At 46.7% G+C, this 11,823-nt stretch overlaps 1 long non-coding RNA gene across 1 annotated transcript; it reads right to left on the bottom strand.

Moving 5' to 3' along the window:
- Nucleotides 1-3,097: 3,097 nt before the first annotated feature.
- On the bottom strand, nt 3,098-8,530 carry LOC119301335. The gene is made up of 3 exons (XR_005147017.1): nt 8,389-8,530; nt 7,900-8,074; nt 3,098-3,309 (listed from the first exon to the last, which is right to left on the bottom strand). It is a non-coding gene; the product is annotated as an uncharacterized LOC119301335 (long non-coding RNA).
- Nucleotides 8,531-11,823: the final 3,293 nt, after the last annotated feature.

Below are 11,823 nucleotides of genomic sequence, written 5' to 3'. Positions count from 1 at the left end.
CCGGGCGTCTTGAGAGGCTCTATTTTCCACTTCTAGCAGGCTGAGTTGGTCAGTCATCCATTTCTTGTCCATATCAATCTTCTTACACACTACAAAGTTGATTTGCTTTACCACTTCCGCATTCAAAACGAAGAACTTTGCAAATCCAACAGCTTCCTCACCACCTTTGTAATTTTTCAGCACGAGTACTTTGAGATGGCTCTCAAGGCATTTGACTGGATGTAGAGGCTCATACTGACGCACATTTTCCACCTCTGCCTTCCTAGAATCGTCCCACTGGGAAGGGCATAATAAACATATGTTAAAATTTTGCTAACTAGGCTCAGAACAGAATATTCATCTTGAAATTCAAAGCAAAGAAAAATGAATACTCACAATGACATAGAGCTTTTCCAAGCAGGGGAAGCATCTAAGGATGTCAAGAACTGCACCCAGATCAGGGCTAGGGAAATGGAGAGCCAAAACCTTTACACTGCTGCATATTGGGTTTTCCGAGCTGGATGGGATCAATCCCTGAAGAAAACAATGGAGATTAAAAAAAAACACTCTCGAAGTAACAATGCCAGCAGATAAGAGTGTAGAGACTGATGCTGATGTTACCTGGAAGACTATATTAGCAATCTCAATTTCTGAAATGCGGGGAGACAAAAGCTAGGCCCAACATCTCCAATTTAGGTGCCCTAACAACCCAAATAATCTCACCGCCTAAGCCCGGACAACTTAATAGCAACCTTTCAAGGCAAGGGGCCTCCTTGATGAGCGATTCTCCTTTGCCATGAAACAAAGAGCAGATGACAATGATCCTGAGCGTTGGCGAGCTAATGTGGAGGCAAGACACCTCACGAATCTCTGAGAGATCTAAGCTATCCAAGACATGGCAGGCAGAGAGCATGGTCGAGAAGACATCGTCGGAGATGGAAACACGCCATAGTTTTGAGCTGCTTGAGGAGGGGGAAATTCAGTGAAGGCGCGATCTCCTTTGGGACCAATGACCACGACAAGGGTTGGTGCTAAGCAGAGCACGGACGGTGGCAACGGGCAGCGCTTCTCCTTGTCGGTCTGTTCATGTCCAACGTATTCAAGTAGACCGAAGCCGATGCCGAGCTCCTCGAGGTTGCGGAGGCTTGGGGAATGGAACCAGCTACTGATCTGCGCGGCATCCTCGGCAAACCTTTTTTTTGGGTTTGTGGAGGCGAATGAAGCGGAAAGCAAAGCAGCGGGGTGGTCCGACAGGATCCTGGAGACGACGGAGAGGCGCTTGAACTCGTCGCGGTGAAGGTCGTAGGAGGCGTCGAGGTTGAGGGGCGAGGAGCGCCAGAGGGGGCGCCATCTTCGGGCGATGGCCTGCGTGCGGGCGCCGTCCTTGGTTGGGAGGAGGGAGATGATGGTGCCGAGGACGGCGTCGGGGAGGTTGCTGATGAGGTCGCCGTGGCCAGTGGCGTTGCCGTCGCAGCCGCCATCACGTCGCCGCTTCTGTGACCTCGACCTGGGTCCAGCCGCTCCACCAGATGAGCACCTCTTGCGTGCGGGCGCCGCCGCAGCTGGCCCCTTCATGTCCGGCGAGTAGAAAGACGGAGATCTGAGGCGGGAGCGAGGGTTTGGGGGGTTTCGCGCGGCGCTTTGGTTGCAAGTTGCAACGATGGCGCGGCGGTGCGCCTGCTGCTGGGATGCAAGCGGGCATCCCGCATAAGCCCGCCAAAACAGGAATTTAGTTCAAACTGAACTAAAGCTGAACCGGAAAGATTATAACTAAGTTGATTTACTTTGACTACGAAGCGGGGCGGTGCGCCTGCTGCTGGGATGGAATAGCGAAGCGGATGCGACGGAACGCGGCGACCTGGGATGGGACGCGTCTAGTGGGCGGCCGGCCGCCCTGGAATCGCTAGCCAGCGGTCACCCGAAAAAGGAAACCACCTGGTCCCCCCTCGAGCGAAAAGAGGAAACAGTCCACCTGGTCCCTGCCCGTCGGAGCCAAAAAGGCAACTGCCCCACCCACCAGCTGGCCGCGGGATCACGTGCACCCTCCTCGCCAAACTGCGCCATGGCTATCTTCTTCTTCCTCACGAAAGGAGGATCTGCCCAGGTTGCAGAATCCACGCCATCTCTCGCCCCCACGCCTCAGCCCCACCGATGCTGCCTTCTTCTTCTTCTGCACGCCAGAAACAGATCCAAACGCAATCGCCCCCAGCCCTTCTTCCTCCTCCTACACAGCCGCCATGGAAGCCCCAAAGTAGAAGGAGCTGCTTCAAGATCTAAAGGGCAGGGTGGTCAGAGCCATACCAGGCAGTAAGATCGAGCAGGTAAGCCCCCTCTGCACCTCTTCGCTTCCCCCTTCTCCATGGATCCATGGAGAATCTGCTTCAAAAAAAAGGTGAATCTGGCACATCACACCAGATGTTAAACAGGCTGGATGTGTTAAACATGCCAAAAACTACCACCTGGATGTGTTAAAAACAAGCCAACTAAAAACGAGTTATCTGGCCAATTAAAACATGATTAAAAGCCAACTTCTAGTTATTATTTGCAAAATGAACAAAAAATTGACTGCCCAATGCTTTGTTGAACATGTGCAACGAAAAATTCATAAATGTGCAACTAAACATGCATCCCAGCCAACTGAACATGTATCCTGGCCAACTAAACATGTATCCTGCCAACTAAAAACATATATCTGGCAATACATGTTTCTGAGTGAACACTTTGGAAAAAATGTAGTATATGTGAAAATAAAAAACATGTTTTCTGGCCAAGTAAACATGCATGTTGGCCAAAAACTGATGACCAACTAAGACATCTATTCTAGGCAACTAAGACATATATTCTAGCCAACTGAATGCATTAACTGTCCAACTGAACATGCATGTTGGCCACAAAACTGAAAAAATGCAACCTGGCCAGCTGAGACATCTATTCTAGCCAACTAAAAGCATTGAATGTCCAACTGAATATGTATGCTGGCCAAGTGGAAATCCTGGAAATTGAGACGTCTATTCTAGCGAAAACCAGAAATCTGTAGTGCAACAGGAAAAACATAGGAACTTTTGTCCATGGCTTATGAAGCCACAAACCATATTAACATATTCACACACAAATCTTGTCCCACGCATATATTCTGGTCCCACACCTATTGCAAACCATATTAATATGTTCAAATATACCAGATCTAGAAACATAAACGGCGATGAAAAACATATAACTATAATCTGTCCTCCAATTCTTCTTTCTTCTTTCACCTGGATTTTCCTTCTCAAATGTAGCATCCAATTATGTGCAGAAAAATCTGAAAAGAGCTCCTTGCGAAACGGAAACCTACAGATCATTGCAACAAAACAAAAAGGGAAAAGGGTAAGAAAAACTCTGTAGCAAAAAGAAGTCATGCTCTTGCCAGTTATTTACTGCAAACTGTGCAACTAACATAACAACTCTGTGCAAACAAAAAAATTCATAACTGTTATAATAAAAGATTATGCTATGGTCATGTTGCTTTTAGGTTGTTTTGAAACACAGTTTTTCTGTGGTTACCAACTGATGGCATCAATTTTTTCTTTTTTTATATGTGCAGGGAGTGTGTGGCAGCATCCAAAAACAAGGGAAAAATGCTTGATCTCAATGAGTTGCCTCCAGATCTCAATGAGCTTCCTCATGATATGGATCAGCAGCAACCCAGCATACAACAAGGAAACTGCACAGAAAATGGTCGATCTGTTTACTACACGCAGGCAAGTCGTGATGGTAACCCTACAGGCCATGACAATGTGGCAGGCCAGTCATCAGCCCGTGGTGCCCCTGTAGTGGTGTCTTTGCAGTCAGAGAGCCATACTCTTGATGACACAGGAACCGAGGCAAATGTTCCTGGTCCAACCAGGACTGAGCTAGAAGCTGGGGCTTTTGACAGAGTTGTGCAAGTAGAAGAAGGAGAGGATGAGGCTGGTTCTCAACCTATGGAACCCTATGTTGGCATGAGGTTTGACAGCCTTCAAATTGCTAAGGATCACTACAACAGTTACGCACTACGGATGGGTTTCTCTATCAAGATGAACACCTCTAGACGGACACCCCGCACCAATGAATTGATAAAACAACAATTTTGCCGCAACAAGTTCAAGAAGCCCAAAGCTGATGATGGAGGAGCTGAGGCTCCTCCTTACCTGGACCCTATTCCAGATCCAACATCTGTTAACAGTGATGAGGAGATGGAAGAAGAACCTCCAATATTTGCTGAAGAGGATGCTGGTACTAGTAAGAAGAAGAAGAAGCGCAAACGTGAGACAATAAAGCAGACTGAATGCAAGGCGAAAATGTTGGTGAAGCTGATAGATGGGCGATGGGAGGTGACGCACTTTGTTCGTGACCACAATCATCCGCTCGTGAACAAACCTTCATTGTCCAAATACTTGAGATCCCACCAAGGCATCTCACCTGATGAAAAGGAGTTTCTGCGCATCTTGTATAACTGCAACTTGACTACAGGTGTGGTGTTTTTCTATATCCCTTGAAGAATTAAGTTTCCCTCTAGGCAGTCCAGTGTGCAACTGTTATGGTACTACTGTGCAACTGAAATGGCTTAACTATGCAACTGCTGTCCAACTTTCCATGCTTTTTATATATCACTTTGGGTGCTTCTTGTGCAACTAGATTGTCTTTACTGTGCAAATACACAATGTCCTGTATGCAAAAACTGCAAAGTGTTTTTAAAAAAGTGCAGCTAGGTGTCCATTTCCTGTGATTATCTTCTGTGCCAACACGTGTCCTATTACTGTGCAGCTGGATGTGCGCATTTGTGCAACTAAAAAAAGGATATACTGTTTGTTTTTGTATTATGCAGGACGAATGATGCATGTAATGGCAGAGTTCTATGGATCTGAGATGATGGTGCCGTTCGGACCAAAGGCAATAACAAATCTTTGTACAAGTTTCCGTAGAGATGACACAAAGGAGGGTGATCTGATTGAGACAATTGCACACTTCAAGGATATACAAAAAACCGATCCAGACTTCTTCTATAAGGTGAAATATGATGAAGAGGACAGAGTTGTCAACATATTTTGGGTGGACGGCTTAGCTCGAAAAGCTTATGTGGAGGCGTACCACGATTGCATATCGTTTGACACCACCTACATGACCAACTTGTACAATATGCCGTTCGCGCCCTTCATAGGAATAAACCGACATGGCCAATCTTTCATGTTGGGTTGCGCGTTTGTGAGGCAGGAGTTGGCATCGAGCTTTGATTGGGTCTTTGGAGCATTCCTAGAGGCTATGGATGGCAAACCTCCTGACAACTTCATCACCGATCAGGATGGTGCGATGAGGCAGTCAATACAGAGCATCTTTCCAACCACCGTGCACCGTTGTTGTCGATGGCACATCATGAAAAACGCTCAGGAAAAGGTTGGTTGGTTGCTGTGCCGGAATCCAGGACTCTCTGATGATTTCAACAAGTGTGTTGACTTCAGCTTCACTATAGACGAGTTTGAGCAGAATTGGGCTAGGTTAATGATCAAGTATGAGGCTATGGCACACACGCACTTTGAGAAGTTGTACGAATACAGGTCAACTTGGGTGCCGTGCTACTTCAAACACAGGTTCTTTCCCTTCCTCCAGTCTACACAGCGTAGTGAGGGGTTCAACGCCGTCCTCAAAAGATATGTGAACCCACACAACTCAATGTTGAACTTCGTCAAGCAATATGAAAAAATACAGAACCACATCCTTGCCAAGGAAGGCTGCAATGATTACAGGACACAACACCTTGAGATTAAGTTGTGGTCCAACTTCCCAATAGAGAAGCAAGCTTACAAAACCTATACTAGAGACCTTTACCGCAAGTTTAGAGAAGAGTTTGAGCTGATTGGACGTTATAATGCATTCCAAGTTGGTGCTGATGTGTTTGAGCTCAGACCGAACCAGGAATTTGTTGCGAAATATGGTTCTCGAAACTACTTGGTGCAGGCAAGGGTGGAGGAGCGTTCCTATTTGTGTGAGTGTTGTAAAATGGACAAGGACGGCATCCTCTGTTGCCACATCCTCAAGGTGTTCACCCATGTTGGCGTTGATGTCATACCGCAAAGGTACCTGCTAAGACGGTGGACACCTACTGCTGTACCTAGTGCGCCAGGGACTGGTTATGAGAAACCGGATGAAATGCCTCCTCAATCAAAGAAGCAGATAAGGGAGAGGAACATGATATATGATTTTCGGAAACTAGCAAAGTTTGCGAGTGGTTCTGATCCAGCACAAGCTATTGTATACAAGCATATGCGTGCAGCACGTACCGAGATCGGCCACCTGAACAAGTCCAAGAAAAGGAAAAAACCGACTGCTGCAACGGGGCCATCAGATGATGGCAACCCTCGAGGACCTCCTCCACCTCCAGGCAGCAATCAGGGGGCTCATCATCCAGGTAATTACCTGCCCCAACTTCTGATCTAACTAGGTGTGTAACTTCAGTTGCACACATCATTGTGCCCAGTTGCACACACCATGGTAGCCACTTGGACAAGAACATGCTGCCTAGTTGCGCACGCTGTGTTAGTTCACGCATCAAAGATAACACAGCTAACTTATTTTTTCCAGTTATGCATATATGTGATGTCAACCCTCAAGGACCTCCTCCCCCTCCTGGCTGTACACGGCATCCTCCGCCACCTCCTCCCCCGCATGCTCCTCCCAATGGCCCTACAGGCAGCACTCAGGGGGCTCGTCGTCTAGGTAATTACCTTCACCCAACTCCCCATCAAACTAGGTCTGTAACTCCAATTGCACACATCATGGTGCTCAGTTGCACCGAACAGGCTACCTAGTTGCGCATGCTGTGTTAGTTCGAGCATAAAAAAGATAAACACAACTGACTTGTTTGTCCTGTTCTGCCTATAGGTGATGCCAACCCTCAAAGACCTCCTCCCCCGCCAGGCCCAACTAGCAGTGCCCTTTGTGCTACTCCCAATGGACCTATAGGCAGGACTCAGGGGGCTCATAACCCAGGTTAGTACCTTCACCGACTCCAAAACAAATACTAGGGTGAGTGACTTTAGTTGCACATATCATAGTGCCCAGTTGAACAGAAACATGCTGCCTAGTTGTGTGCGCTGTGTTAGTTTGAGGATCAAGCTAAAAATCTAACTTGTTTTTCATGTTCTGCCCATAGGCGACTACAATCCAAGTACCATAACAGGCCATGCTACTGCAGGTGTTTTTTTCAACTTAACTTGCACACAGCAACCAGTTAGTTGCACAAAAATGTACTGTGTGGTTGCACAGAACATCAGTGCTGGTTGCACAATAACAAAAATACTAAACTTTTTATATGATTATTACACAGGTGATCGTGACGGTCCTACTGCCCCGTTGGAGGCTGCATCCCTTGCACAAGCTTCTGATGATTTTGTGCCCAGGGATCCTCCAAGGTCTATTACAAAGGGTAGGGCAAAGAGTCGACGGTACAAATCGGCGTTGGAGCTACACCCAAAGAAGAAAAACAAATGCAACCAGTGCCAATCTACAGAGCACACTGCTGGTGTGTGTCCACAGAGGCTCCTATGATTCTGTTTCCTCATTTGTAACTTTGGAACAAAGAAGGAAAAATAATGATGTCTTTTTTAGCAATGTTGGGACCAAGTGGACACATTCAGCATCTATGATTCCTCTTTATCTAATTTATGCTGCTTGAATTAGTTCATGCACTGTGTAAAAAAAGTTACTATTTGTGCCTTTGTTGGCAACTGGTTAAATATTTAGTTGTTGAACAATTGTATATACAGTGCTCCTAATGTATCAACAAAAGTGATGATATTGAGTTGCAAAACGCAATTACTAGCAGTGTGCAACTACAAAATCTACTTAATAAAATTGTAAAAACCAGAAACTTCCTCCATGGAGCCGGAAAAAAAAAGTACTGACCTACTCCTTGTCGTATCTCAGCAACTTCCTCCATGGGGCGGTGTTGTGCACGCTGGTGACCCAATCATACGTCAGCTTCTTCCTGATGTTGAGTACTTCCTTGGGGTCGTAGTTGGGCAGTTGGCTACCATTCCACTCGGTGGCGTTAAGCAGTGCGAACAACCCACACTCATTACTGCAAAAAATGGGCAAAAAAAATTGTCACATAAAATTAAAACCAAAAAAAGGTAATGCACTCTGTGCAACTACTTATGTCCTACTGTGCAACTGCTTGTGTTCTACTGCAACTCATTATGTGCCACTTTGCAACTACTTACGCGCCACTCTGCAACTAGCTAGATAATCCATTAGAAACTCATAAAAATGATAATACAGATTGAAGACTAGTACTGTGTCTTAAAAATACTAAAGATTGCACATGTAGAAAAATTTAAAAACTACAAAATGATTGTATTTGATTGAGAAGGAATGAAATGCTTATTGTCTTACTTGCCAAGCTGCTTCGGTACGTCAATGTCAATAATCTGGAAGTGCTCGATGCTGAACTTTGGGTAATGCTTCCTCCATAGCTGGCGTACTGCCCCCGCAATGGTAGAGGCGTTGTTCATCAGCTCAATGTTGTCCAGCGTCCTGCTTGAATCAAGAACTTCAAAGCGTCCGTCCCTCAAGTTGACACTGAAGACCCAATAATGCCTCCCTCCATCCTTATCGGTTACATCTGCGCACTCGAGCACTGGCAGCATGACCTGCAAGCATGAACGATTTCAGACACAAAAATACAAGATGTAGCTAAGAAAAACAGTAAAAGACTTGGTCAAGTTAAAAACGGGTTGCAACAAGTATCTGCCAACTAACAGATGTGTCATGTGCAACTGGACATGCTGTGGGTGCCAACTAAAAAAAGATTGATGATGTGGGCACAACACTCACTAAGTCTTTCTTGTCGAGACGGTTCTTGTAATCAAACATCTTGTTCATCTCATTCACATTGTGGATCCCTTGCTGTAATTTTATCTGCAGAGATTATAAAACATGGCTCAAAACTCCTTAGTAGGTGAAAGGCCTCCCTCAAATGGTCAACGAAAAGTGCTACAGAACAAAGATGAGGGTAAAAAGAAGGTTTTGGAAAAACTTACAGAAAACCTCAGTGGCATAACAACCTTCTTTGACCCTTCTGGTAAGTTATCCATGATGTGCAAGATTCCAGTCTCAATAACAATTTTTGACAACCATTGAACCGGCTTCATCGAATCAACTAACTCCTTTAAAGAAATATAGAAAGCACCATACCTAATTATCTCAGGGCTGATTTTTTTTGAAAGCAATAAAAAGACAAGTTAGCTCGAAGGGTCACAGCAGCAAAAAAATGTGCATGAAAATGAAAAAAGAACAGTGTGCAATTAAAAGCCCTGTTCTGTGCAACATACTATGCTTTCTATGCAACTAAGTGGCTGGTGCTATGCAACTGAAAAAGATATGTATGTAGGCTGTGGGGAGTTAGTTTACCTGGTAGCTCCATCATTTGCTCCTTTGTGATGCCTGACCCAATACAAGAGGGCAGCGTAAAGCTTGTTCACTACCTCATTGGTGCTGAAAGTCTTGTTCTTGTTGTAGTCGATGAATGGAGACCTTTGAGATGCTGCGGGCCTTCTTACCCTCCTCTGTCTTCGTGCAAGAGGTGGCCCCGAAGAACTGCTCGTGCCAAGTTCTGGTTCTGCGCATATCGGGGTGTGGCAATTCTCTGGTGAACCAACATCTAGTTCTTGAACTATTGCCTTGCCAACATCAGCAGCATCACATCCTTCATTCACAGCTGCTGGGTCTAACTCACACTCATCGATGCTAATCACACCGGCTTCCGCTGTATCTACTGCTGGAGCAGGTGCTGGAGCATCACCATCTATGCCGAGGTCAAAAGATGGTGCATCGCAGAACCCATCACCATGATAAGAGTTTGATCTTCGTAAGGGTTCAAGGACCAGGGCATCTCCTTGCGGCACAAACATGGGTGCATCATTCGCTGACTTGGTTCGCAATAGTGTTGTAATTGGCGGCCTTGGAGGCTTGCACCTACTTATAATGTCGAACACCTCCTCTTGTGTTAATGGTTGCTGAAAGACAACTCTTGGGGACGGCACTTTGATAGTTGGATCACCTCCTTTTGTGTTTGGCATTGAAGCATCTCTATCAGTAGGCACCTTGGGACTTGCAGTTGCAGTGGTGCCTTCCTGACCAGCTGTGGTGGTTTTGACTGTGACCATACTGCTAACTGACACATCAGTTGGCACACTGGTATCTGTAATTGGCATCTTTCCAGTCTGAGTTGGCAGCAACCTGGCAGAACTTGGCACCCCTGCATCAATGGCTGCGGCTCGCAGCTCTCTCTCGTCTCTGAACCCCAAATCTTTTGTGGCCTGTTCCCCCTTTGCGCCCCTGGCAAACTTGACAATCTTCTGCTTAGGTGGTTTTGGTGCGACTGTTGAAAGGGGAGTCTTTGTTGGAAATATGCCCTAGAGGCAATAATAAAAGTATTATTATTATTATATTTCCTTGTTCAGGATAATTGTCTTTTATTCATGCTATAACTGTATTATCCGGAAATCGTAATACACATGTGAATACATAGACCACAATATGTCCCTAGTGAGCCTCTAGTTGACTAGCTCGTTGTGATCAACCGATAGTCATGGTTTCCTGGCTATGGACATTGGATGTCGTTGATAACGGGATCACATCATTAGGAGAATGATGTGATGGACAAGACCCAATCCTAAGCCTAGCACAAAGATCGTGTAGTTCGTATGCTAGAGCTTTGCCAATGTCAAGTATCTCTTCCTTTGACCATGAGATCGTGTAACTCCTGGATACCGTAGGAGTGCTTTGGGTGTATCAAACGTCACAACGTAACTGGGTGACTATAAAGGTGCACTACAGGTATCTCCGAAAGTATCTATTGTTTTATGCGGATCGAGACTGGGATTTGTCACTCCGTGTAAACGGAGAGGTATCTCTGGGCCCACTCGGTAGGACATCATCATATGCGCAATGTGACCAAGGAGTTGATCACGGGATGATGTGTTACGGAACGAGTAAAGTGACTTGCCGGTAACGAGATTGAACAAGGTATCGGTATACCGACGATCGAATCTCGGGCAAGTAAAATACCGCTAGACAAAGGGAATTGAATACGGGATTGATTAAGTCCCTGACATCGTGGTTCATCCGATGAGATCATCGTGGAACATGTGGGAGCCAACATGGGTATCCAGATCCCGCTGTTGGTTATTGACCGGAGAACGTCTCGGTCATGTCTGCATGTCTCCCGAACCCGTAGGGTCTACACACTTAAGGTTCGATGACGCTAGGGTTATAAAGGAAGCTTGTATGTGGTTACCGAATGTTGTTCGGAGTCCCGGATGAGATCCCGGACGTCACGAGGAGTTCCGGAATGGTCCGGAGGTAAAGATTTATATATAGGAGGTCCTGTTTCGGCCATCGGGACAAGTTTCGGGGTCATCGGTATTGTACCGGGACCACCGGAAGGGTCCCGGGGGCCCACCGGGTGGGGCCACCTGCCCCGGGGGGGCACATGGGCTGTAGGGGGTGCACCTTGGCCTACATGGGCCAAGGGCACCAGCCCCAAGAGGCCCATGCGCCTGGGGAAACCCTAAAGGAAGAGTCCCAGCAGGGGAAGGCACCTCCTAGGTGCCTTGGGGGGGGGGGGAGGACTCCTCCCCTGGCCGCCGCCCCCTTGGAGATTGGATCTCCTAGGGGCTGGCGCACCCCCCCCTTGGGATCCCTATATATAGTGGGGTAGGAGGGCCTCCCAAACACACCTTATGCCTTTGGTGCAGCCCCTCCCTCTCTCCCAAGTTCTTCTCCTCTCCCGTGGTGCTTGGCGAAGCCCTGCGGGATTGCCACGCT

This window comes from Triticum dicoccoides, chromosome 1B (assembly GCF_002162155.2).
Source record: "Triticum dicoccoides isolate Atlit2015 ecotype Zavitan chromosome 1B, WEW_v2.0, whole genome shotgun sequence".
Classification (NCBI taxonomy): Eukaryota; Viridiplantae; Streptophyta; class Magnoliopsida; order Poales; family Poaceae; genus Triticum; species Triticum dicoccoides.
This window is presented reverse-complemented; position numbering and strand designations above follow the sequence as displayed.